The sequence below is a fragment of the Etheostoma spectabile genome, unplaced genomic scaffold (genome assembly GCF_008692095.1).
Source record: "Etheostoma spectabile isolate EspeVRDwgs_2016 unplaced genomic scaffold, UIUC_Espe_1.0 scaffold00018611, whole genome shotgun sequence".
Classification (NCBI taxonomy): domain Eukaryota; kingdom Metazoa; phylum Chordata; class Actinopteri; order Perciformes; family Percidae; genus Etheostoma; species Etheostoma spectabile.
This window is the reverse complement of record NW_022604349.1, coordinates 386,786-411,264: the sequence shown is the minus strand read 5'-3', so window position 1 is coordinate 411,264 and position 24,479 is coordinate 386,786. Positions and strand designations below refer to the sequence as shown.

Here is a 24,479-nt window from a genome sequence, read left to right as displayed (position 1 = left end):
TTAAATATTTTTGTAAATTTGTTCTCTCATCATTACCAACATACTAGAAGTTGGCCATTTTTAATTGTACGCTCTCAAGTTATTGTTTTGTAGTTAAATAAAAGAAATTAAACAAGGCCTCATGCTGATTATTATTGATATGGTGGATTTATCCTTCCAGCCGTTTCTGTGTTTAAACTCCTTGACAAGAGAACGTTTCCATCCACTAAAAGTGTTGAAAGACTCAGATTATTATTCTAAGTGTGTGACAACATTATGGGATGGATCCCTACAGAGAGAGAGCTTTGAGATAGAAAAATGAAGGTGATTTTCTTACTAAACCAAGTGATATAGCAAATTGTGTCAATGATTATTTCATAAATAAAATAAATAATCTTAAAAATACTACACAGATACACAACACGGATTTGTCAAAAACATTGATAAATAAGATCATGGAAAGTAAAACATGTAGCTTCTGATGAATTGTAAAACAAACCACCTGGTGGGGACTATCTTGAATATAAGTGGATTAAGCCAATAGTTTCAATCATTGTTCCTACTATTGCTCATATAATTAACATGTGTTTTATGGCAAATATGTCTGCAAGCATGGAAGATATGTAAAGTTGTGCCAATACCAAAGAATAAGAAAATGTCTTTCTCTGGATCAAACAGTAGACCAATAAGCTTATTACCAATTCTCGGTAAAATAATGGAAAGAATTGTTTATGAACAGATTCAGTTTTATTTTTTTAATACTTAATACTTGCATACATACAGAGTAAAACACTCAACTGCCACTGCCCTGACTCAGATGGTTGATGACTGGTTTAAGGATATGGACGAGAGAAACATAATAGGTGTTGTGATGCTTGATTTTACTGCAGCAATTGATATTATTGACCACAACTTACTGTTAAAAAAACTGGAATATTATGGTTTTTCACAAACCGCATTATTATGGATGGAAAGTTATTTGACTGATAGGAGACAATTAGTTTACTTTAATGGAAGATTTTCAGGCTTGTGGAACATGGAGTTCCTCAAGGAAGTTGTCTTGGGCCACTCTTCTACACAATCTTTACTAACTACAGAAAGAGTTACAGTGGCGGACTGGATCAGGAGTAACAAACTGATCTCAATGGATCTAAAACTAATAGTTTAGTGGTTGAAACAAATTTTTTTAATTTTCCAAATCAAAACTTGAACTCAGTATAGAGCAAACATCTGTAGAGCAAAGAGAAGAGGCTAAACCTTTGGGTGTGCTAATTGACAAGAGATTGTGTTGGGACAAAGATGTTCAGAAGCTGGTAACTAAAATGGGCAACACCTAGTCAGTTGTTAAAAGGTGTGCAAACATCTTCACACCACAGATAGGTAAAAAAGTCCTTCAGGTTTTATTTTTTTCACATATGGATTACTGCTCAGTGGTGTGGTCCAAAACTTCAGCAATTAATATGAAAAAATTACAAGTGATTCAGAATAAAGCTGCACGTGTGGCTCTCTTGTGAGGGTTTAGATCAAATGTTGATAACATGCATGAACAACTCTCATGGTTTAAAGTTAAAAAAAGATTTGTATATTTGCTAATTTTTTTTTACATAACGTTATAACAAACAAAACACCTTAAACTATCCTTTAGTACTGCTACACATCATTATCCAACGAGGCATGCAGTAGGAGGGAGTTTTATTTTACCTAAAGTGAAAACTAAATGAATTTAGCCTTCTGTCGGGTACAGAGCGATGTGTGAATGGAACTCTCTCCCAACGACTATCAAACACAACTCTCAGTATGGTTTAAAAAATCACTTAAGACATATTTATTTCAAAGCAATTAAATATGTAATTTAAAATTAGTTTGTTATAGGGCTTTTGTTATCTTATTTCTTAAATTGATTTATCTATTCGGAGTGGTGTCTTTTTTTTTATTTCTTGTATAAATTGCGTTAACTGGAAGATTTAATTATGGTTAGTATTTTCTATTTTATGTCTGTGTGTGTGTAATGAAATGTCATAAAGAGTATTGTCAAAGAAAGGATTGTAGGACCCCAGGAAGAAAAGCTTTTAGTTCATGCTGAAGCTAATGGGGATCCAAATAAAACAAACAAACAAGTTTACTTCAACATTTTTCCCGGGTAGGGGTTTCTGTAGAAACATTCAGGGGATATAGCTCAGTGGTAGAGCGCATGCTTTGCATGTATGAGGCCCCGGGTTCAATCCCCGGCATCTCCAACAAGTGTTCTGTTACAACAGTCTGTAAAAGAGAAAATCTTATTCTGAAAGACAAAAGTATTAAAAGCCAATCTCCTTGTGTTCATGGTAATTAATGCAAAAATCAGTCTCAATGACCAGATGTGTTGCAGGATTTGCAGTGAACAGTGCATTGTCCTAATGGGGATCAAATAAAACAAAATACATCAGCAATTTTGCATCAAGGAAATGTGATCAGTCAGTGACTAGAAGGGCAATGTTCAAGTAGTTTGTTTGGCATGTAGTGTTTTTATGGCAACACTGCCAGATTGAGCTGTCTGATTATATTGAACAACAGACTACTTTTCACGCAAAACATTTTACCAAAATTGGAAATTGAATTTTGGTAAAAAGGAAATGCAGCTTAGATTTGTCACTAACTTGAAAGGCTATGGTCAGGTAGATTGTCATGGGGTCTTTTCATGGCTCCACTGACAGAGTTTCCGATAGCGTTCTTCTCTTATTCAATGATCTTAGAAAAATTAAAAGAAATTTGAAACATTCAGGGGATGTAGCTCAGTGGTAGAGCGCATGCTTTGCATGTATGAGGACCTGGGTTCAATCCCCAGCATCTCCAGCAGGTATTCCTTGTCCAGTCTGTCAAAGAGCTGCAGAAGCTCTTATTCTGAAAGAGAAAATGAAACAATGCAGCGATTATTAAAAGGCCATAAAGTGGATGATTAACTTATCAAGTGTCTAAAAACTTGGTGCACTTTACCCATGTCCTGCTTTACTCAACTATTGAAAAGGATTAGTGCATATTTGAATAGCTATCAAAAAGTTTATGAACATTTGTTCCAATAGGTCTGGCACTAAACTGCAGGTTGTTGTGGCCAAGCGGTTATGGCGATGGACTAGAAATCCATTGAGGTCTCCCTGTGCAGGTTTGAATCCTCCCGACAACTAGAGGTGTTCCTCAAGAGTGGTAGCAAAGACAGTGTTATCTCAGAAGTATTGGAAGCAACCCATCTCCACCAATGCATTTCTTATCATTTATTTTCAGTCTGTGTTACAAGATTTGCAGTGAACGTTGTATTGTCCAGCAGAAAGGCAACAGGTGTGTTACTTTTTGACTATGATTTATACCATAGCAGTGCAACCATTTTTCCCAGGTTTGATTTCCAGCCACCGCAGTTGCATTTACAGGTTTTGAAGTCATAAACAACATTAACATTACATGTTTTACCCAGGTTTCTTCTTTTATTCAGTGATATTTCAATTTCCTTGCGGGAGTCATCCCAAAAGGATTAATAAAGATAAGTCTATGTCTATCTCATTAAAAAGTCAAAATATCTGAAAATCTTCAGGTGATGTAGCTCAGTGGTAGAGCTCATGCTTTACATGTATGAGGACCTGGCATCTCCAGCAGGTATAATGGTAGAGTCTTTAAAAGAGCTGCAGAAGATATTACCTCCTGTGGTAATCTGACTGGTAGGGTTATAGAACGTAGTGGTAGACTAAGACCTCCTGTCACACAAACTAAGCGGTATGCTCTCTCTTTTATACCTCAGACTATCAGACAGCACAACAAGCACTTTAAATGTACATGTTTTACAGTCTCTATTTTACTGTATTTATGTGCTTGTACTGTAATTTTTTTTTTTTTTTTTTTTTTTTTTTACAGAAAGATCCTATCTTATTTATTTTTTTTTTTTTCCATTTTCATTTTTCTTTATTTTTCAAAACCGTTTTATATATGAACAACATTGGGGAGAGCATCCATACAAAATTTTTTTCCTTTCACATAAAACAAACAATCATACAAAGTCCGATCTTATGGGTTTGACATACTCAGACCACTTCGACCATGTTTTGTAAAACGTGTCTCTTTGGTTCCTGAGAGTGAATGAGAGCCTTTCCACACTGTAGATTTCCTGGACTATGTTGAGCCACTCTTCGATGGTTGGGAGGTCCGGTTTTAACCATTTCCTGGTTATGGCTTTTTTACTCGCTGCCAGCAGTATCCACAGTAACCTCTTGTCCTTATTTCTCCATTTATTAACATCAATGTTGCCCAAATACACATTTTCAAAGTTGCACGGTAATTTACTACCAAATATATGATTAATATGTTCACATATTTGTGACCAATAAGGGCTTAACGTTGGGCAGTCCCAAAAGATATGAAAGTGGCCGGCTCCCGAGGAACCACAGAGCCTCCAGCACGCATCACCACCATCAAGATGTCGCTTTTGAATAGGTGTGATAAAAAACCTAATTATATTCTTCCAACAAAACTCGCGCCAGGTGTTCGAGCTAGTAGTGTTCCATTGTACTCTACATATATTCACCCAGCTTTCATTCGAAATTTGTAACTTACTTTCCATTTCCCATCTCCTCTTAATGTACTCTGTGCTGGGTTTCTTCCCATGCTGGATATCCCTGTACAACCTAGAAACCAACCCACTTAGGGAAGAGGATGCAATCAGTGATAAGAAAGTCTGTAGAAATCCCAAGTCGTTTTTCCCCAATGATATTTTTATATTTTGTTCAAAATAATGCCTAACCTGTAAGTATCTATAGAAATCGTCTTGCCTTAAACCATATTTGTTCTGTAAGACTTCAAAACTCATAAATGTTCCCTTATGCATAAACGAGTAATAGGTCGTAATTCCCTTTGAAACCCAGCTTTTAAATCTTCCATCTAGGGCATTTGGTTTGAAGTCAGAATCATATGCACACCACCTTAAAACATATTTGCAGTATTCTATTCCAGGAGTTCATAACATCTTCAGTTATATTGCTATTCACCTGAAGTTTTTTGTCATTTAAAAGGGCCATAACAGGTATATCCTTCATAATAGACATTTCAACCTCTTTCCAGCCCGCCAAATAAACTGGTGAACATAAGCAGACTAAAGGTCTAGTCTGCGCAGCATAATAGTAATCCCTGAGGCAGGGAAGGCCTAGCCCCCCTTTCTCCTTCATCAACTGCAGTGTTTGATATTTTATCCTACCCTTTTTATTTTGCCAAATATATCTTGCCACTATGTTATCCCATTCATCAAAGTGTTTTTGAGTTATCCAAATTGGAAGACATTGAAAGAGGTACAAGAACCGAGGGAGGATATTCATCCTAATTGAATCTATTCGGGAGTGCAGACTCAAAAAAGGGACATTGTTCCACCTTTGTAAATCTGATTTAATTTTGGAGGTTAGAGGCTCATAGTTAGCATCAAACAATTTAGATGGGTCTACTGTCAAAACAGCTCCCAAATATTTAATGTTATTTGATTTCCATTCCCATTTGTATGTCTTTTTGATCTTTGAGGGCGGATTGTAATTCAGCTTTAAAACCTGAGTTTTAGTAACATTGATTTTATAGCCCGAGAAAGAGCCATATTCTTCCAATGTTTTCATTAATTTAGGAAGTGAATGAGTGGGATCTGTCAAGAATATTAGTAAGTCGTCGGCAAATAAAGCCAATTTTTGTTCGCCAGATTTTAAGAAAACCCCTTGAATTTCTGTGGTCTGTCTAATCCACTGCGCTAAGGGCTCAATAAATAGGGAAAAAAGTAGAGGTGATGCACCACAGCCCTGGCGGGTTCCTCTTTCTAATTTAATAGATTTAGACAGGTCTCCGTTTATTTTTATTCTGGCAGTAGGTTTGTTGTACAGTGCGGAAAAAGTCCCAACCAAGTCAGAGTGAAACCCGAATTCCTCCATTACTTTATATAAAAAAGTCCATCGTACTGAATCAAAAGCTTTTTCGGCATCCAAACTTAATATAAGAGTTTCTAATTTACATTGCCTGGCATGATTCATTATTAGAAGTGTTTTCCTAATATTGTCCTGCGTCTGCCTCTGTCGAATAAAGCCTGTCTGGTCCTTGTGTATAAGTTCAGGTAACACTATCTCGAGACGTTTACATAATATGGAAGTAAATAATTTGTAGTCAATATTAAGTACGCTTATGGGGCGATAATTACCACATTCAAGTTTGTCTTTATTTTCTTTGGGGATAATTGAAATAATAGCTTCTCTCCATGAAGGGGGGATAGTCTTCGTTTCGAGCACCCCATTAAATGCTTTCATTAATGTTGATGCCAAATGACATTGCATGAGTTTATACCACTCTGAAGTGAATCCATCTGCTCCGGGGGCTTTTCCATTTCTTAATCTCTTAATTGCGGATATAATTTCTTCCTCCGAAATTTTTGAGATTAGCTTCTTGTTCTGATCATTTGTGACTTTAGGTAGATTTAGTGAAGACAAAAAGGAGTCAATATCCATTGCGCTTCCTAATTGTGGTTGAGAATATAGTGACCGATAATACTCCTCAAAGCAGTGTTGTATCTTTTCCAGGTTAGTTTCGATTTGGCCTGTTTCAGGGTGTTTGATTTTGAAAATTGTTCTCTCCGCCTGTTGTTTCCTTAATCTATATGACAGAAGTTTAAGCGCTTTCCCTCCAGTATCGTAATATTGCTGTTTTGTAAAAAGAAGTTTTTTCTGGATGTCCTGTGTGGTTATTTCATTTATCTCCTTCTTTACTTCGAATATTTTTGCCTTTACCGAATCCTGTGGAGAAGACGAATGCTCTTTCTGTAATTTTTTAAGTTTATTCTCGAGGTCTAGTAATTTTTGTTTTTTCATTTTCTTTACATTAGAAGAAATTGCAATAATTTTCCCACGTAGCACTGCTTTTAAAGCATCCCATAATATACCTGGTGAGACTGCATCATTGTCGTTATACTCCAGATAGGATTCAATTTCGAGCTTCAATCTATTCCTAATTTCCATGTCCTTCAGAATATTATTATTCAATTTCCATAGGGTAGACTTTATTTTGCCATTAAGATTAAGTGACAAATATAACGGATTGTGATCTGAGAGTGCACTTACTCCTATGTCGCAGTTTATCGCTCGAAACATATCATTTTTGAACATCAGAATTAAGTCTATTCTGGAGTAAACATTATGTGCCCCAGAGTAGTGGGTATAGTCCTGCCCTGTCGGGTTCAGTTCCCTCCATACGTCTACTATTCCTACTTCTTTCATGAAATTATTCACTTTCTTATATAGTTTTTTCGTATCAGGTTTGCCTCTTGAACTGTCTTTTTTAGGATTCAATCGAATGTTAAAATCTCCCCCACATAGTAACACTCCCTGACTCTTTGTTGTCATTGTTTCAAGTACATGTTTGTAGAATGACCAATCACTCCCTGGTGGAATATAAACATTGAACAGACTCACCAAGGTTCCCTCAATTTTGCCAATAACCATAATATACCTCCCTTCTACATCTTTATGTTCAGATATGAATTCGAAATTTAGTGCGTTGCCCACCAAAATCGCCACTCCTCTACGCCTACCTGATTCATGTGAAGAGAAATATACCCTTGTGAAACCCATTTTGTTTAATTTAGCATGTTCACTATCACTAAGGTGGGATTCTTGTATATATGCTATCTGGACCTTGTCCCTTTTCAGTAGAGTTAACATTTTTGACCTCTTAACTGGGTTAAGTATGCCATTTATGTTAAGTGATACTAGCTTTGTAGATCTATTAAACATGTGACCAAATCAATAGTTAACCAAACAAATGGACATGGTGCTCTTCCCCTCCCTGCGCGAAACAGCAGAGTACAACAAAATGAACAAATTCCAAAGATGAACAGACAGAACTGCATAAAGAATAACAAAAAGGTGACTTCCTATGTGGGGGTCTTCCCTTTAGACCCTAAGATCCCCCAGGGGGGGGGGGGGGTGCTCTAAGGCAAAACCCTTCAGCTGAGATTCAGTGAAGGGGGTCCTTATTGGCTCACAGTATCTTGAAAGCTCTCCCTCCGTAACCCATTTATTCAGATAACGCAATTCTTTCACCACCGTGACTTAATAGTAATTGAAATCGCTTGGAGGGTCACCGTGTCGTTCTCAATTCAGTCCGTTGTCGTGCCCGGGGTGTTCCTCCGGAAAGGGCGAAGCTTATCCTTGTAGCTGATGTCTCGAGTGGGGTCGCGTGTAGCTTTCTTGGGGTGCCGATTCACTCGGGTCCAGGACAGCTGTTTTATCCGTTCGGTCAAAGATGCCGGTGGTGGTGCTGGCATTGTCGCGATCACGTATCCTCTTTTCACAAGGTCTTTGGCTGCTTCAGTTGGCGAGTCATATATTCTGGTTCCATCTTCGTGCATCGCTCGTAGCCTAGCGGGGAACAGCGTTTGAAACTTCACATTGTTGGCTTTCAGGGCCCTTCGGACGTCGACATATTCCTTCCGTTTCGCGATGATCGATGGCGGATAATCATGATCGAGGTTTACCTGATTGTCTTTCCATTTGAATCCTCTCATCCCCCACGCTTTATGCAGTAGCATCTCCTTCACCTTGAAGCTCAAAAACTTGACCACAATAGAGCGAGGCGGTGCACTAGCTGCCGGCTGTGGGCCTAGAGAGCGATGCGCCCTCTGAATTTGCAGATCAGGTGTTTCGTCAGACAGTTGAAGGCCTTCACGAAGAAGTCTGTCCACGAAAGACAGCATATCAACGGAGTCCTTTTCGGTATTTTCAGCTACCCCATAGATCCTTAGATTATCGCGCCTGCTGTGGCTCTCCATTTCTGTTAGCTTCTCCTCTAGCCACACGTGTAGCTTTAGCATCTCCAACGCGGCATCCTCCGAGGTTTGTATCCGTTCTTCGGCCTTTTCGATCCGGTTTTCCGCCTCAACCAGTCTGTTGTTAAGACCTGATATGTCACTTCTTAGTTCCTCAAGCTGCTGTCTATTCTCCTGGCGGAATTGCCTCAATTCTTGCAGAATCTCTAAGTCCGTCATAGTCTAGTTAGCCTTGGCCGTCGAGGCGAAAACTGTATATCACTACTCAAGACGCTTCAAAAACAAATTAAACGTTCACGGTGGAGAGTCGCCCCAATCTTTAAAGTAAATTCTTGCTATATGTACGATATAAAAGGGGCTTTTAGTTGAATTTCGCGGGTTCTATCGGGAGCTCTCTACTGTGCGACCGTCATGGCTGATGTTCCAACCGGAAGTGCTTGTACTGTAATTTATTTATTGTTATGCTCCAGTTTTTATGGGTGTCATGGCGGTTATGAGCACCTTAACTTCCATTTTTATAGATGAAACTTGACATGCCATTAAGTTTACTCTTCTGCAGGTGGAGACATTTCACATGAGACACTTGCAGCAACAGACACTTTGTTAACAGACTGGAAATAGAGTTATTGCCGATAGCATAACAAATAGCAGAGAATGGCTTTGATCCATTAACCTCTGGGTTACGGGTCCAGCGTGCTTCCGCTCTGCTCTCAGGGGCTGGAAAATCTGTGATTGACATTGTGAGGGAAGGTGGCAACCAAGGCTCCAACAGCTTACAGTTGTAAAGTTAAACATTTGGTAGACCTTGCAACTATCTTTTATGTGAGCTTCCTGATTACTCACACATTGATTATTCACATGTAACACTTGTGATTCGCTGGTGTTTAAGGCAAAGAAAGGACTGGAGCATTAATTGTAGATAATAAGTAGGCTGACACTGACGTATTGAAACAACAGTGACTGAAAATCTAATTTAATCTACATATCGGTCTTCTTAAAGATCTAAATAGATTTTCTCACCTCAGAGTCATCTGGAGCACGTAACGACTAGCTTCTGTCCCTCTGAACCCTGAGTGACAATCACTCTGCAGTGAATGAGATGCAGTTTCCCCCCCCCAGTCTAACCAAGACTATACTTTCAGGGATCATTTCTAGAGTTTCTGACTTGAGGAATGTGTTTCTAAAGTGTTTGGTCTCGCTGACCACGATGATGAGTCGTGATATTCCTTTCTGAGCGTGAAGCTGACAGAGAGTAATGATTCACTTCATATGCTCTCTGTCATTGATGATCGTTCTTTGCTTCTTTATGGAGTATTGAGGAAGGGAATATGATCAGAGTGGTAGTAGCAGGTATGTGGAAAAGAAATATGAGTGAAGGTAATTAAACATTTTACGCTTTCTAATTAACTGAAGTTATAGTCAGTATTGAAGTATGTTTAGTCCATGGTGGGCAAGGTTACTTGAAAGGGTTAACACCTACTTTCTTGACTTTATAATGCCTTATGTCCAGTGAAAAAAAATGTAAACTGAGTTAAGCCATAATTCATTTTTATTTCTATCTTTGCTTTTCCTACTTTGACATGTCAAAAAGGTGCATTGTTTGAAAGCCCATCTCTACACATCCATGTTCCACTCCCACAGGTGTCTCCACTTGACTGATCAGACTGTGTGGCCTTTACAGGCTCAGCTTGATTGACATGTATTAAAGGGGTGGAACGGTACACTGAAGTCCCGGTGGACGGGATGGCTTGTTGTAACGAGGTTTGAGTACATACAGCAAATACTTGAAGCCAGGTTACTCTACGAGTGGATACGGGGCATTGAAGGTGATGTGGAAATCCTGATTGATTCAGTGATTTTTTGGCCCTGTACTGTATGTTTAGCTTATACAAGGTAAAAGACCAATTAAGACTTAATAGGGTAGGTACTTGTGGAGGTGCTGTGGCTTAGTTGGTTAAAGTGCCTGTCTAGTAAACAGGAGATCCTGGGTTCAAATCCCAGCAGCACCTTCTTCTTGGAGAGATTACCTCTTTTGGCGTGTCATCATCATGTCAACCCAAACCCTGTCAAAGCACCCTGGTAGCAAATGAAAATGGCATGTTACATTTACACAAAAAACACCAATAATATACCTACAAGGTGTTCTATTTGCCTGATAACTAATGAAATTAATTAAGAATTGCACTACTTTGGCTCCACTACAGTTCTGTGTCAGTCAACTGCTCCATTTCACTCACCACTGAGTCAGACTTAATGCCCCGCCCACAACAACATCTGATTAGCAGGCAACTTAAAAACAAGTACAGGTAATCTCTGCAACAACAACGTACTGCTGGGATTTGAACCCAGGAACTTCTGATGACTAGACAGGCACTTTAACCAACTAAGCCACAGCACCTCTGGGGAGGAGTACGGATGCATGGCCATTATGGAGGTATTTGGTGTAAACAACTGAGGTGGTTGGGTCATCTGGTAAGGATGCCTCCTGGGGGCCTCCGTAGAGAGCTGGTCCAGGCACATCCAGCTGGGATGAGGCCTCGGGGAAGACCCAGGACTATGTGGAGAGAGTACATCTCCAACCTGGCCTGGGAACGCCTCAGGATCCCCCAGTCGGAGCTGGTTTATGTGGCTCGGCAAAGGGCAGTTTGGGGTCCCCTGCTGGAGCTGCTGGACAAAGATGGATGGATGGAGGGAACCCTTTTCTCTAGCTCATTGTATGCTTGCAAGACGGACTTCGCTGCAGGAGGCGCTGTAGCTTAGTGGTTAAAGCGCCTGTCTTGTAAACAGGAGATCCTGGGTCCAATTCCCAGCAGTGCCTGGTAATCACTCAAAGGTTTGTTTCTATATGTTTGCCAATACTAAACGTGTGCAACCAAGTTAATGCTTGATGTTTCTAAAGCACTTAAGTGACATGTTGTTTTCTACCATAACATTACATGTTTCCATGTAAAGCAAATTAAAGCCTTTTGTTGGAGGTGTTTTTGCAACTTTAGTGTGAAGATTATAAAGTTTTTATTATCATGAATTTCAGTCTTACCTTGGAAGCTTAGGGCTCCTGCACACTGCCTGCATGGCGTGAGCGTGTCAGCTGAGGTTAGAATGCCTACCGTATTTGTCAATACTGTTAACATGAGGAAAATATAAAAAAAAAAACAGACACACCACACAGCAAATGCTATGTTAACTGTTGAGGAGGACTAAATTAAGACTGTATTTTAAGCTTTTCATGGCTTTCCATGAAACATGGCCAGCCTGGAGGGAGTGGTTTATGACCTTTGTGATGAGGGGACTTATGGCATGGAGGTTAGATTTTACCAGACCTGTGGGAAAAGGGTCTCTCATCTGTCAAGGTCCTTGCATAGGACTTCTGTTGTTCTCGGTAGGCCTGCCTATGAACAGTGAGTCCTGAGGCGTCGCTCAAGGACACGTCCAGCTGTTTTCATTTGCCGGAGTTCGTAGGGGTCCCCTGCTGGAGCTGCTGGACGAAGATGGTTGGATGGAAGCAACCGTGTTCATTAGCTCATTGTATTCTTGCAAGACAGGCTCGTCTGTAGAAGGCGCTGTAGCTTAGTGGTTAAAGCGCCTGTCTTGTAAACAGGAGATCCCGGGTCCAAATCCCAGCAGGGAACGTTATAACCAGGAGGGAACGTTCTCTAAACGTTACCTTTTGGTTTGGTTCGAACTAACCTTTAGAGAACCAAAAACTAACGTTCCCTAACGTTCTCTAAACGTTCTGTGTTATTGGGGTACTTATCGCTGTCAAAAGACAATGCATACTATTTTTTTTTATTCTTCAGGTTTGTCTTTTTGTCGTTAATGGCCACAAGTGAACAGTTCCTTTCTGCCGTTGACCAACATATTTCGGCTTGTTTGTCCAGCCCCTGAGCATGCACAGCAGAGCAGAGTGGGGCAGCGGAAGCGTGCTGGGCCCATAACCCAGAGGTCGATGGATTAAAACCATCCTCTGCTAATCCCTGTGCTTTGTACCAGCAGTCTGTTGATGTTTAACATAGCGTCTGATGCTGCTATTGTCTGAAGTGAAATGTCCAAAGAGTTAACTTAATAGTTTTTCAAGTTAATTTCTTCCATAAAAACAGAAACTACAGTGCTCATACCTGCTGTAACACCCATTAAAACTGGAGCATAAAACAATAAATACATTACACTACAGTTAATAAATACTGTAAATAGAAACATGTACGCTTAAAGTAAAGTAAAACCTGTAAATGCAACGGCAGTGGCTGGAAATCAAACCTGGGCAAAATGCTTGCACTGATGATATAATTCATAGTCAAAAAGTAACATATCTGTTGCCTTTCTGCTGGACAATACAACGTTTACTGCAAATCTTGTAACACAGACTGAAAATAAATGCTAAGAAATACATTGGCGGAGGCTTTCAGTAGTTATGAGATAACACAATGTTATTTATGAAGGTACATCTGCAATTTGGTGTAATGTCATATGTTGTTGGTTCTCTCTTAAAGAACGCCTCTCGTTGTCAGCAGGATTCGAACCTGCGCGGGGAGACCCCAATGGATTTCTAGTCCATCGCCTTAACCACTCGGCCACAACAACCTGAAACACAGCCCTATACCTGTTTGCATGAATGTTCATAAACATTTCAATTGGTTAGTAATACCAGACATGGACAAAGTGCAAATCATAGTCTGTGGATAGTTGTGGATGAAGTTTGATTGATTGATATGCTCCCTTATTTGTACAAGAGCTATTTTGTAACAGAGATCTGATGTTTTATCAAATCCGGTTGGGCAAATAACCTTTCTGCTTACTTCCTACTCGTTTCTGCATTTGTTCAGAGATGTGTCTGATGATGAACTCATAACCAAGACAACCCCAAAGAGAAGCACTTATGAACCCAATAATCATCAGTGTCTCCATTTGAGATGATCTGAATGTGATTACAATGACATCCATCTTCAGTTAGTCTGTAGCATTGTCATGTTCAACTGCCCCAACAAGTAGCACTTACTGAATTCAACAGTCAGGTCAATGCTAAAGTTACAGTAATAGGAATGACTTAGAAAACATTTCAGCATTGTTCAACCAGTAACAAGGGAGAATATCCTTTTTAAACATTTCTATAGGAAGGTCAGCAAAACTACCCGTCTGTCTGTACAGACTACAACTCAACCCTTTTTCAAACCTAAGCTTTGTGAGTAACGTTTCCAGATGTCTTTGTGTAGGTGTTGCAGAAATGCTGGAGTAGTTTGGATACGTGGCCTAAATAAAACAACACCTATGCGTTGTTATAGGAAAACGGTATTAAATGAAATATAGTCCAAGAAAGACAAAACCTTTACATAAGCATTGAGCATGTTCCTGCTGTCAAAGAGAGCTTTACCGTGACGTAGGATCACCTACCTCAGGATCCAGGAATCCACAAAAACAACAAATGAGGCTAAAAGAGTTATGTAAACATTTGAATTAAAACATGTATGTGCATGAGTGAAGACAATGAAACCTGTACTCTTTCTCTATCTATGTTGTTTCTTCTTGCTGACATAGTGCCAAATGTTGTCTGGCTCACTGATGACTTGACTGAACCATTTAATTGTCTCACTCAGTGTTCAAAATTAAATAAAAATCAAACATGTTTTCTGCCCGGTTTCCAATCTGGGACCAGTTTCAGGAGAGCCTGATTTAAATGAAATGGTACTCTTTAAAAGTGTTGGGGTTCTAGCATTAAACTAATGAGGAAGAATCTGACAAATCTAAATCAACCAAAAATAAGTCCAGGAACTCACTCTTTCAAACATTACGCCTGTATCTGCCAAGTCCTGACCATTCCCTGACCGGGAATTGAACCCGGGCCGCAGCGGTGAGAGCACCGAATCCTAGCCACTAGACCACCAGGGAGTCAGATCCATCGAATTCATCTTTGGAGATGTGAGTTTCCTTGTGTAAATATGAAAAGTGACGTGTAAAAAAAAAAGGCTTTAAAAGTGTTGGGAAAAACCCACGAAGATTTAAGAAGGAAAATCAAAGGGAGAAGACGGGGACAGATCTGTGGGAGAATACGGGGACAGATCCGAGGGAGAAGACGGGGACAGATCCGAGGGAAAAGATGGGGACAGATCAGAGGAAAAGACGGGGACATATCAGAGGGAAAAGATGGAGACATGTAAGGGGGAGAAAACAGGGACAGATCTGTGGGAGAAGACAGGGACATATCGGGGACATATAAGAGGGAGAAAACGGGGACAGATCTGTGGGAGAAGACGGGGACAGATCAGAGGGAGAAGACGGGGACAGATCTGTAGGAGACGACAGGGACAGATCCGTCTGGAGAAGACGGGGACCGATTAGAGGACCAACCCAACATCATGAAGACAGAGACAGATCCTTTTATTCGTCCTTATTTCTTGTTGGAGAACAGAAGAACTCAGTTTTGTTTTTATTTTTCTGTTTGCGTCCGTTTTAAAACCCGAGCACCTTATTTAAGTTTTGTTGCATGAATGTTTTATTTTGAAAGAGTGTAAAACAACTTCCTAATAAAACAGGTTGAACTATCTGAAGTTTATTCATAAAGTGTGTGTGTCTGCGTGTGTGTGTGTGACAAAAAAAAACAATGATTCAGTTTAAAATATATTTTCATCCACAAATAAATTTTAGTCTTCAAAGCCTCGCAGTAACTCATAGTATAGCACGTCAAAATATTCATAAAAAAAATAGTATAGTATGTCGAAATAGTCCTAAAAAGTCATGGCATGACGTCTCGAAAATTCCTAAAAAGTCATAGTTTAGTATGCCAAAAAATTCACAGTTTAGTATGTCAAACAATTCATAAAATTCATAGTATAGTATGTCAAAAAATGTATAAAAAGTCATACTATAGTTTGTTGAAATATTTATGAAAAGTCATAGTATATAGTATGTCAAAAATTCATAAAAATTCATAAACAGTCATAGTATAGTATGTCACAAATTCATAAAAAGTCATAGTATTCTATGTCAAAAATTCATAAAAAGTCAAAAAAATCATAAACAGTCACAGTATAGTAAGTCAAAATATTCCTAAAAAGTCACAGTATAGTATTTCAAAAACTTCATAAAAGTCATAGTATAGTATTTCAAAAAAATCATAAAAGTCATAGTATAGTATGTCAAAAATGTCATAAGTCGTAGGATAGTATGTTGAAAAAATCATAAGTCTTAAAAAGTCATGGTATAACATGTATAAAATTCATAAAAGTCATAGTTTACTATGACAAAAAAATCATGAAAGTCATACTATAGTATGTCAAAAAATTCTAAAAAAGTTATAGTATAATATGTCAAAAATGTGTAAAAGTCATAGTATAGTATGACTAAATATTCATAAAATGTCATAAAAAGACACACTGTATTACGTCGAAATATTCCTAAAAAGAGATTCTAAAGTCCTCTGGAGAATGCGGGCATTGATCCTGCTACCTCTCGCATGCTAAGCAAGCACTCTACCATTTGCACTAATTCCCCTTTTCAAAAAAAGGTCATAGAATAGTATATCAAAAATTCACAAAAAATCATTAAAGCCAGAGTATGTCAAAAAAATCATAAAAAGTCATAAAAAGTCATAGTTTAGTATGTCGAAATATTCATTCATATTCTCATGTAACCTTTAACTATGTAACTATTGCAATACGTGCCTTACTGGGATTCCTGAGAAAAGCCTTCAGAAGCTGCAGTACATCCAAAACAGCGCTGCTAGGATCCTGTTGAGGGTGTGCAAAACTGACCACATCACCCCCATCCTCAAATCACTCCACTGGCTTCCTGTCTCACTCAGATTGAGTACAAGGTCTCCCTCCTTACCCATCACTGCATCCATGGTGAAGCCCCCCCCCTCTACCTCAAGGAACTCCTCACCCCACAGACATCAACTTGGACCCTTCGATCTGCCTCAAGGTATCTCCTGAAACCTCCCAGGACAAGCTCCGTACAATGGGAGATCGGGCTTTCTGCTCAGCTTGCCTAGGCTTGGTGGATCAATCCTATCCAGTAGCCAGTCTGCAGAAGAGGTATGAGTACCTGGCAATCCGTTCTGCGCTAGCTACGCCTTGCAGAAGCATGTCTCAGATCACTGGGCGTCTGGAGATAGCGTCCGGTCATCAGTGGAAAGATGTTTCTACGTGGATAACTGCCTCCTGAGCCTGCCAACATCAAGGAATGCCACACAGCTAGTGGGCAAGCTACGGGCCCTCCTAGCCTCCGGAGGGTTGGAGCTGCGCCACTGGGCCAGTTATGTTTCCAGCGTGGTTAATCACCTGCCAAAGAGGCCAGATCAGACAACCTTGAGCTCTGGCTTACGCAAGAGGTAGCAGAGGCTGCAGTGTACAGCCTACACAGTGTACAAAAAACATAATTAGGCCAAATGAACAGAAATGGCTGATGAATGAACTCTGTGTATATTGTGCCTTAAACTTGCATTTCATGCCCTTCTGTTCTTTTTTGCCTCGTTGGCGCAGTAGGCAGCGCGTCAGTCTCATGATCTGAAGGTCGTGAGTTCAACCCTCACACGGGGCAAGTGTTTTAAAAACAAAAAAAACACAACTGATGCTGAAAATACACTGACAGGTGGTTGAACACAAGCACATGAATGGAAGTTGTTATTCTATGGTTATTTCTGAGATTTCTGACATTGAGACAACGAAAGGCATTCTTTAAGGGTGGTAGCAAACTAATGACTCATCAATGACTCAATGACTCATATAACAAACCGTGGATGTTCCTTCATTAACAATATTGTGTTATCTCATAGGTACTGGAAGCCACCACTCTCCACCAATGTATTTCTTAGCATTTATTTTCAATCTGTGTTACAAGATTTGCCCAGGTTTGATTTCCAGTCACTGCAGTTACATTTACAGGTTTGAAGCCATATACAACATTAACATTACTTGTTTTACCCAGGTATCTTCTTTTATTTAGTGATATTTAAATACTATACTTTAAATACTTATACTATAAGTCATACTATACTATGACTTTTATGAATTGTTTGACATACTATACTGTGACTTTAATGAATTTTTTGACATACTAAACTATGACTTTTTAGGAATTTTCGAGACGTCATGCCATGACTTTTTAGGACTATTTCGACATACTATACTATTTTTTTATGAATATTTTGACGTACTATTCTACGAGTTACTACAAGGCTTTGAAGACTAAAATTTATTTGTGGATGAAAATATATTTAAACTGAATCATTGTTTTTTTTGACACACATACACACACGCACACGCACACGCACACACTTTATGAATAAATCTCAGATAGTTCAACCTGTTTTATTAGGAAGTGGTTTTACACTCTTTCAAAATAAAACATTCATGCAACAAAACTTAAATAAGGTGCTCGGGTTTTAAAACGGACGCAAACAGAAAAATAAAAACAAAACTGAGTTCTTCTGTTCTCCAACAAGAAATAAGGAAGAATAAAAGGATCTGTCTCTGTCTTCGTGATTTTGGGTTGGTCCTCTGATCTGTCCCCGTCTTCTCCAGACGGATCTGTCCCCGTCTTTTCCTGGAAGACAGATTTATTATTTCAGTTTAATTATTAGGAATCAAAGTCTCCGTGTGTTGGTCCTTTGATCTATCCCCGTTTTTTCCCTCTGATATGTCCCCGTCTTCTCCCACAGATCTGTCCCTGTTTTCTCTCCATTATATGTCCCAGTCTTCTCCCTCTGATATGTCCCAGTCTTCTCCCTCTGATATGTCCCAGTCTTCTCCCTCTGATCTGTCCCCATCTTCTCCCTCTGATATGTCCCCATCTTCTCCCTCTGCTATGTCCCCGTCTTCTCCCTCTGATCTGTCCCTGTCTTCTCCCACAGATCAGTCCCCGTCTTCTCCCACCGATCTGTCCTTTTCTTCTCCCTCTGATTTTCCTTCTTAAATCTTCGTGGGTTCTTCCCAAAATTTGTAAAGCTTTTTTTTTTTACACGTCACTTTTCACATTTGCACAAGGAAACTCACATCTACAAAGATGAATTGGATAGATGTGACTCCCTGATGGTCTAGTGGCTAGGATTCGGCGCTCTCACCGCCGTGGCCCGGGTTCAATTCCCGGTCAGGGAATGGTCAGGACTTGACCGATACAGGTGTAACAGTTGAAAGAGTAAGTTTCTGGACTTGTTTTTGGTTAACCCTCTGAGCCCGAGACACTCGCCCACGAGTAAAAAAGTACCTCTGATTCATAGTTTAATAACTTTTGAACCATACAAGCGATTTACTCACTTTCGGTTTCGTTTACATCCTGACATTTTCAGGTTTACGGAGGTCTTTTCCCTGTCTTTCTAGCCTCTCCAGGGGAGTTTCTATCCAGCCTGGAACTTCAGCTTCTTTGGGCTTTAAATCCATACTGCTATATCCAAGATTGATCAACTTTATGTCCATAATTCAAAACGTTTTGGCTCATTTCTGCCGCTGACTCGCTCCTCCGCGTCTGCCCTTTCTCTCCCGTCTGTTGTTTCAGGAAGTACATGCCCATATATGGGAGATAAAGTCACCCCTCTTGTATGGAAGGCCAGAGGGGACAAAAATGCCTATGTACTCTATGGAAGGTCAAATAATGCACTATTTAGACACATATTTGCTTGTATAACATTGCTTATCATTGATTATATGTAAGGCCCTTCAACCATTTTTAACATGCAAGTGACCTCACTGCAACCCAAATATTCTAATAACCCAGTTTGTCCTAAAAAAATGATGTTCATATCTTGACTGTAGACAACAGGGTTGACGTTTTACAAGCTTTTTTATAAAATAAATCCAGACGGAAATGAAACTTTAAAAATTGCCTCAGGGCCCCAAGGGTTAATACCGTTTTCCTATAACAACGCATATCTGTTGTTATATTTAGGCCACGTATCCACACTTCTCCAGCATTTCTGCAACAAAGACATCTGGAAACGTTACTCACCCAGCTTAGGTTTGAAAAAGGGTTGAGTTGTAGTCTGTACAGACAGACGGGTAGTTTTGCTGACCTCCCTATAGAAATGTTTAAAAAGAATATTCTCCCTTGTTACTGGTTGAACAATGGTGAAATGTTTTCTAAGTCATTCTTATTACCCTAACTTTAGCTTTGACTTGACTGTTGAATTCAGTAAGTGCTACTTGATGGGGCAGTTGAACATGACAATGCTACAGACTAACTGAAGATGGATGTCTTGTAATCACATTCAGATCATCTCAAATGGAGACACTGATGATTATTGGGTTCATAAGTGCTTCTCTTTGGGGTTGTCCTGGTAGTGAGTTCATCATCAGACATATCTCTGAACAAATGCAGAAACAACTAGGAAGTAAGCAGAAAGGTTATTTGCCCAACCGGATTTGATAAAACATTAGATCTCTGTTACAAAATAGCTCTTGTACAAATAAGGGAGCATATCAATCAATCAAACTTCATCCACAACTATCCACAGACTATGATTGGCACTTTGTCCATGTCTGGTATTACTAACCAATTGAAATGTTTATGAACATTCATTCAAACAGGTATGGGCTGTGTTTCAGGTTGTTGTGGCCGAGTGGTTAAGGCGATGGACTAGAAATCCATTGGGGTCTCCCCGCGCAGGTTCGAATCCTGCCGACAACGAGAGGCCTTCTTTAAGAGTGGTAGAAAAACTAATTGCAGATGTGACTTCATGAACAATGTTGGTTTGAATCCTGCTGACAATAAGGTGTTCTTTAATGGTGGTAGCAAATTAATGACTCATTGCAATATAAGAAATTGCAGAAATGCCTTCAACAATGAAATTTTATTATCTCATGTCTGTCTGGCTCCACCAATGTATCTCTTAGCATTTATTTTCAGTCTCAATGCCAAGATTTGCAGTGAACGTTGTATTGTCCAGCAGAAAGGCAACAGATGTGGTACTTTTTGACTGGGATTTATATCATAGCAGTGCAAGTATTTTGCCCAGGTTTGATTTCCAGCCACCTCAGTTGTATTTACAGGTTTTGAAGCCATATGCAACATTAACATTACATGTTTTACCCAGGTTTCTTCTTTTATTCAGTGATATTTCAATTTCCTTGCGGGAGTCTTCCCAAAAGGATTAATAAAGATAAGTCTAAGTCTATCTCAGAAAAAAGTAAAAAAACTCTGAAAATCTTCAGGGTATGTAGCTCAGTGGTAGAGCGCATGCTTTACATGTATGAGGACCTGGCATCTCCAGCAGGTATTATGGTAGAGTCTTTAAAAGAGCTGCAGAAGATATTACCTCCTGTGGTAATCTGACTGGTAGACAGCACAACAAGCACTTTAAACATACATGTTTCTATTTACAGTATTTATTAACTGTAGTGTGATGTATTTATTGTTTAATGCTCCAGTTTTAACGGGTGTAACAGCAGGTATGAGCACTGTAGTTTCTATTTTTATGGATGAAGTGAACTTGACAAACTATTAAGTTTACTCTTCAGGCGGTGGAGACATTTCACTTCAGACACTTGCAGCAACAGACACTATGTTAAACATCAACAGAATGGAAATATATTTACTGCTGGTACAAAGTATAGCAACTAGCAGAGGATGGTTTCGATCCATCGACCTCTGGGTTATAGGCCCAGCACGCTTCCGCTGCGCCACTCTGCTCTGCTGTCCATACTCAGGCGCTGGAAAAACAATCCGAAATATGTCGGTCAAAGGCAGAAAGGAACTGTTCACTTGTGGCCATTAACGACAAAAAGACAAACTTGAAGAATAAAAAAAAATATTATGCATTGTCATGTTTCCTGTATTGAGTATCATTGTCAAACATAACACCATACCTTTTGACAGCAATAAGTACCCCACTAACACAGAACGTTTAGAGAACGTTAGTTTTTGGTTCTCTAAAGGTTAGTTCGAACCAAACCAAAAACTAACGTTTAGGGAACGTTCCCTCCTGGTTATAACGGTCCCTAAACGTTAAGAGAACCAACCAACTGTAACGTTCCCCTGCGGTTGCGCCGTACCTTCACACAACGTTCCCGTTTGGTTGGTTTTGGTTCTTAATAAAGTATTGGCCGTTTTTAACAAAGTATTGGCTTTTTCCTTGCAAAGGTTTTTTTCCAATAACATTAACAAGCATACCATTAGTTACGGTGCCTGTGTTTGTCACGATGTGGAGAGCTGACGCTTACAGGTAGTGTGGCAGAGTGGTCTAAGGCAGTGATTCCCAAAGTGGGGGTCGGGACCCCCAGGGGGGTCGCAAGCCAGAGAGGGGGGGTCGCGAGTTGATTTCCAGAAATAAAATAAAAATTTAAAAACGATTAGAAATAGCATGTTAGCCATGATTTTAACACAAGATAAAACTAGTGGCTAAATTTAAAATAAAACCAAGCAACCAAATAAAAAGGGAACTGCTGTTTTGATTTTCTTTCTTTCCGAGTAGCGGTCTCCAACATTAACACTACAACTGCCGGGATTCCAAAAGTACTGGAACCGCCGCAAGATTCTAAACTCTATAATCTGTCATGATAAATACACTTGAGTTGCCCAGGTGCTTCAATAACTCATATCATGGCATAGTAAAACGTAATTATTCCATTCACATCTGAAAAATATGGTATGTAAACATGCAAATAACACCTAAAAGTATTTTCTTTGAACATTTATAACCTAACCTAACCTGTCACTGCCTCCGTGTTGGTGTCTGCTGTGGTGCGCATTGCTCCTCGGACCGCGCCCCCCCCCCTGCTCGGACCGCGCCCCGCTCCCTTTCCTCCTCTAAACTCGTGTCTCAGCTCCTCTGCCAGTTGCTGCCTGAACTTCCTCCAGACAATGTCCCTGCTGGTGCCCTCCTTGGAGAGGATGTGTGCAATTCCAGCCAGTTTGAGGATGTATAAAGTTGTATAAACACGTAGGCAGCCACCGGCCATCTAGCTCCGTGTACCGCTCCGTCCACAGAGCGAGCGCCCGGCGCTGCCTTCTGGTCCAGAACGGAGTCCATCCACGCCGTACTCATGGTGGTAGCAGCGTTACCAACCCGGGCTTTACCTTCGCCCCATTGCTGATGCCCACAGTTGTTACTCCAGACCGATTAAAACCAACACCACGAAATACCGAATACTGTATGGCCGAAATAGGTAAAAGGGATTTTTCTTTTTTTTGTCCTAGTGTGTAATGTATATAAAAACTATTTTACATTAAAATATAGAGCTTTTTAACTTGCTGTGCTCCAAACATACTGCACATCCACCTCATTAGGTGAGATTAAGTTCAAATTAAAGTAATGAGTAAATTACTGTAGAATAATGTCATGGCTGTTGTGTTATTTTGTGTCGTCCATATGCTCATGTTTGGATGGCCTGTAGTGCGTGCGCGGTTGCGCGCAATGTTTATAGTGGGGGGGGGGGTCGCGAGTCACTTGCACCGTTACTTTGGGGGTCGCGGGCTGAAAGTTTTGGGAACCCCTGCTCTAGGCTAAGCCCAACAGTTAGTGGCAGTAATGCAACAAGTTGTTATGCCAAACGCCAATATGACAGAAAAGAGGAACACACATCTGTTCACTCCCTATCTCACTTCCTATTAAGCCCCTTTGTACCAATCCGGAAGTTTCCCGAGACTAGGAGTTCTTCCTTATTAGACATTTGCTGGCAGTCAGAAAAACAATGTAATGATGGGGGCGGTCCCTGATATTCCCAGGTGGCACGAACGCACCAAAAGGACACCCACAGAGTCCTGGGGTGTGGTCTAATCAGCCAGATTAACTGGAAACACCTGTGTGGGTGTTCATCAACAGAAAGGAAACAGGTGTGTGTATGTTTCTCTAGACGGTATATTAACTCGGCTTTGAACTAGTCCACTCAGAACCGATAACCGGACTCCTAATAGCTACAGCTGAACAACCTGTTGAGATCATGCTGTTTGTCTGGGTTTGCGTTTTTGTTTCTGCTTTCACCGGCCGCTTTGTAACTGGACAATCTCCTCCTCCTCTGCCTCCCGGTAGCCCACAAGAAGTCCCGGTGAACCGCACTGATGTTTTAGAAGCGGCGCAGTTTGCTGTGGTTGAATTCAACAAAGCCAACACAGAAGACCTGTTTAATTACGCAATTCTGGACATTACATCGGCTCAAGTTCAGGTAACGTTAAACTTTATTTTTCTACTATGGAAGAGGATTAGGGCCAATGTCAAACTTGTTACTTAATCTCTGAACTCATGCGTTTTCTTCTTTTTGACATTGGCCTTAATCCTTACATATTCAATGACTTGTGTTGTCTTATTGGTGCTCACATGTCTGAGTCCTGTTTACTGTAACTTTAGGTTGTCCAAGGTTTGAACTACTTCCTGGAAATGCTCCTGGAACGTACAACGTGCAAGACCGGCAACACTGCTGCTATCAAGGCAACGCTGCTGCTAGCGACTGTGATTCCAACTCTGAACCCAAGGCAAGTGTAAGACTTCAGGTTGTGTTTGAAACTCAGGGAAAAACACACCTTAAAGCCCAACAAAGGTTTGCCCCAGTGCATCAATGTCAATGTTAAACAAGATGCACTAATTGTTTGCTTTTTATATTTCAGGAACTTAAATGCACCTTCTCCGTTAATGTAATCCTTTGGGAAGATTCACGAGTCCTTTTTCAAAGGAATGTAAAGTCAACCACTGATTCTGACTGATGTTGTGAATAAACTTATTGAACTGGGTTTCTGTGCCAATATTTATTAAAATGGGCCACTATAAACCAGGGCTGTCATT

General features: G+C 40.0%; 1 long non-coding RNA gene and 10 other non-coding genes across 11 annotated transcripts; 9 read left to right on the top strand and 2 right to left on the bottom strand.

Annotated features, from left to right (window-relative positions):
• The first annotated feature begins 156 nt into the window (after positions 1–156).
• LOC116681308 (uncharacterized) lies at positions 157–24,140 on the top strand. The gene is made up of 4 exons (XR_004329996.1): positions 157–168; positions 1,726–1,731; positions 23,733–23,865; positions 24,048–24,140. It is a non-coding gene; the product is annotated as an uncharacterized LOC116681308 (long non-coding RNA).
• trnaa-ugc (transfer RNA alanine (anticodon UGC)) lies at positions 2,145–2,216 on the top strand. Its single transcript has one exon. It is a non-coding gene; the product is annotated as a tRNA-Ala (tRNA).
• trnaa-ugc (transfer RNA alanine (anticodon UGC)) lies at positions 2,740–2,811 on the top strand. Its single transcript has one exon. It is a non-coding gene; the product is annotated as a tRNA-Ala (tRNA).
• On the top strand, positions 9,909–10,124 carry LOC116681320 (small nucleolar RNA U3). Its single transcript, XR_004330003.1, has one exon. It is a non-coding gene; the product is annotated as a small nucleolar RNA U3 (small nucleolar RNA).
• Positions 10,718–10,791, top strand: trnat-agu (transfer RNA threonine (anticodon AGU)). The gene has a single exon. It is a non-coding gene; the product is annotated as a tRNA-Thr (tRNA).
• On the top strand, positions 11,528–11,600 carry trnat-ugu (transfer RNA threonine (anticodon UGU)). Its single transcript has one exon. It is a non-coding gene; the product is annotated as a tRNA-Thr (tRNA).
• Positions 13,279–13,360, bottom strand: trnas-aga (transfer RNA serine (anticodon AGA)). The gene has a single exon. It is a non-coding gene; the product is annotated as a tRNA-Ser (tRNA).
• Positions 17,239–17,311, top strand: trnam-cau (transfer RNA methionine (anticodon CAU)). Its single transcript has one exon. It is a non-coding gene; the product is annotated as a tRNA-Met (tRNA).
• trnae-cuc (transfer RNA glutamic acid (anticodon CUC)) lies at positions 18,796–18,867 on the top strand. Its single transcript has one exon. It is a non-coding gene; the product is annotated as a tRNA-Glu (tRNA).
• trnas-aga (transfer RNA serine (anticodon AGA)) lies at positions 20,311–20,392 on the top strand. The gene has a single exon. It is a non-coding gene; the product is annotated as a tRNA-Ser (tRNA).
• Positions 21,323–21,394, bottom strand: trnai-uau (transfer RNA isoleucine (anticodon UAU)). The gene has a single exon. It is a non-coding gene; the product is annotated as a tRNA-Ile (tRNA).
• Positions 24,141–24,479: the final 339 nt, after the last annotated feature.